At 35.4% G+C, this 2,786-nt stretch overlaps 1 protein-coding gene and 1 long non-coding RNA gene across 4 annotated transcripts in view; one reads left to right on the top strand and one right to left on the bottom strand.

The window, feature by feature from the left end:
- Nucleotides 1-2,786, bottom strand: part of LOC102670652 (IQ motif and SEC7 domain-containing protein 2) — a 79,000-nt gene that overhangs the window by 46,382 nt on the left and 29,832 nt on the right. The window lies entirely within an intron of this gene.
- LOC102681926 overlaps nucleotides 1-2,786 on the top strand; it is a 13,687-nt gene that overhangs the window by 6,058 nt on the left and 4,843 nt on the right. The window lies entirely within an intron of this gene.

The following is a 2,786-nucleotide window of genomic DNA, read 5'->3' on the forward strand; positions in this document are numbered from 1 at the left end:
TATTACGCCACCCATGCCGCGTTCCACTGTCTCTCCTCGATTTGTTTCCCGTCAGCCTTCTTCCTGCGCGACTCCCTCCCCTCTCCCTCTCTGATTCCGGTCAAATCGTTTCGTGCATTTCAATCACCATCGAGTCGTCGCGTAAACCATTTATGGATTTATCCTTTTTTTCGTTTTCGATCGAAAAAAAAAAGAAAGAAAGAAACGCGGAAAAATAATCTCTTCGATTTTTTTCTATTATTTCATTTAACGAGATTTCTTTTTTTCTTTTAATCGAGATCGAAACTTTTATCCATAGCCCGATATATATAACTCGTATTTTTCTCGAATATATAAATGATGGGGATAATTATATGTTATATTGGAAATCGTTCTTCCTTTTCTTTCATTCGTTTCGTCCATCTTTTCATCTAGATTTTGTTCACAGTGTTTATATGTTATTGTACAGAGATCCACAGTGATATCAAACCTCGAGTATTCCAACTAAATTCAATTAGAGTAGATTCAATTGTTTCGTTGGGAAAAAAGGGAGGGGGAGTTGTCAAAAAAAAAAAAAAAAAAAAACAAACGTATGGTCGAGAGAAGGAAAAATTTAATTCTGCGAACGAACGCCCCCGGTCACGAGTCTGTAAAACGAAAATATCGGAATTACTTCTATAATTCCTTTACGTTTTCGATAAAATAACTGGAAATAATTGAGAAGATCGATTCGAGGTGATTTTGGTTGATTTTTCTTCAAACTCGAATCGATTTGAAAATGTTTTCACATCTTCGATAAAATGAGGATTAAATATAAATGAACAAAGATATATCGTTTCCTCTTCTCGAATTCGATCAATAAAATTCGTTCACAAAATAACTAGAACAAGATAAATAGACTCTTCATTCTCAACCAAGAAACGTAAAAAAATCATAGTGGAAAAATTTAATATTCGAAACTTCTCGCAATTTCGAAAGACCACGATCGAGTTTTTTTAACACGATATTTTTCGAACACGCGGCGAGTGTTTTCAGAGAGCGCAATTAGAAGGCGTAGCTCTTTCCAAGCCACTTATTTCCCCGTGGAAACGTGGCGGGGGAATAAAAATGCACGTATCGAAGGGCGTGTGTGCGCGTGTGTGCAGTCGATGGCGAATGATTCGAGGGGACAGAATCGCAGACGGATGGGGTCGGAAAAAGGAGCAGCCAAAAATCAATATCGCCGTCCCTGAAACTTCTTGTCCGCGCGTTTCCCGATTACGAAACATCGAGTCACGTGATCGATGTGAAAAGAAAAAAAAATAAGACATTTCGTTTCGATCATTTCCTCGAATTTTCTTGGATTGTGGTAACTATTTTTAGGATAACGCGTTGGGCGCCTCGAACAACGCGGGGATGCCAAGTATATATAGCCGAGAATTTTCCACCCCAACATGTTATTTTCCACATTTTCGTTTCACCTTCTGAAAGATTTACAGAATTGTAAGTTATTATTATTATTATTATTTTAATAATTACAATATTGATATAATAGAATAATCGGATGATTTTTCACGAAGGAATTGGTATTTATTTTTCTTTAAGGAGATTTTAAGCTATTTTAAAAAAATTCTACAATACTTGGTATAAAAATTGTATAAATCGATAATATAATCTTATTATTTCTTTTATCTTAATATTTATATTTAATAGATAGCACGTAACATAAGTATTATTATGCGTCATTCCATATCTGTACATATTTTTCCATTATTTATACTTATCATATTTACTTTGTACTCTATACCATATATATATACAATCCGCATTGTATTGTCGTATCAGAATTTTTATATCCTCTGCATCTTCAATATATATCGATTATTCTTTTTTCCATCAAAGGCGACGATACCTTCCGGACAAATTCCGCGAATATTTCAACGGGAGGGGGATAAGGATAAACATATTGTTTCTACAAGTTTTCATCCTCCCGTCGAGGGAGGAGGGAAGGGAGGGGAGGAAGGTTTGCAAAACGTTTGGAACGCGCGTTGAATGAGCCCACGCGCATTCCAAGTGGCTCGTGCACGATTCGAGATATTGACATTGGCCCTTTTCCACGGGGATCCGCGATCGTTTTATTATGCGGCCGGCGGAACTCGGTTTCGAGGATTGGCACAGTTTCAAGTGCACGATGCTCCTTAGACACCCTGCCAGCCCCTGCTGGCAAAAAAACATCGTTGAATATTCGCGAGAACAAGTAGGGGAGAAGTAGTTTGGATTGGATTTTTCCGAATCATCGATGACGGAACCAATTTACGATCAATTTATACGATACGTTCATTCGGATATAAAGGGTGAATGTTGTGGATAATCGATATTTATTAATGTATTTTTTTAGATCGTTTTTGGTGTGTTTTACTTCTGGAAATCAGATCTCTTTTTCTTTTTTTTTTTTTTTTTTTTTTGGAATCCGAGAACTCGTTTTAAATTCATTTACTTCTCAAATATATACACAAAATTGAATGATATTTATTTAAAAAAAAAAAATAAAAAACAATTGACTGGAGATATCTTTCGAATCACATTATATCTCTTTTAAAATCGAAGAAGAAATTCCTGAGAAAGAGACGTCAATTTTTTCTTTTTTCGATTTCAAAATTATCCATCAACCGTCTTAAAATAAAAAAAAAACAAATCGAACACAATAATAATAATAATAATAATAATAAAAGAATAAAAAAAACTTCATCTCCTCACCTTTATCTCGAATCACCCGGTCGTTGCGCGTGTAATCGACTCGCAATAAAATTAAATCGGCGTGTGGGCCG

The sequence above is a fragment of the Apis dorsata genome, unplaced genomic scaffold (genome assembly GCF_000469605.1).
Source record: "Apis dorsata unplaced genomic scaffold, Apis dorsata 1.3 scaffold_10, whole genome shotgun sequence".
NCBI classification, from domain to species: domain Eukaryota; kingdom Metazoa; phylum Arthropoda; class Insecta; order Hymenoptera; family Apidae; genus Apis; species Apis dorsata.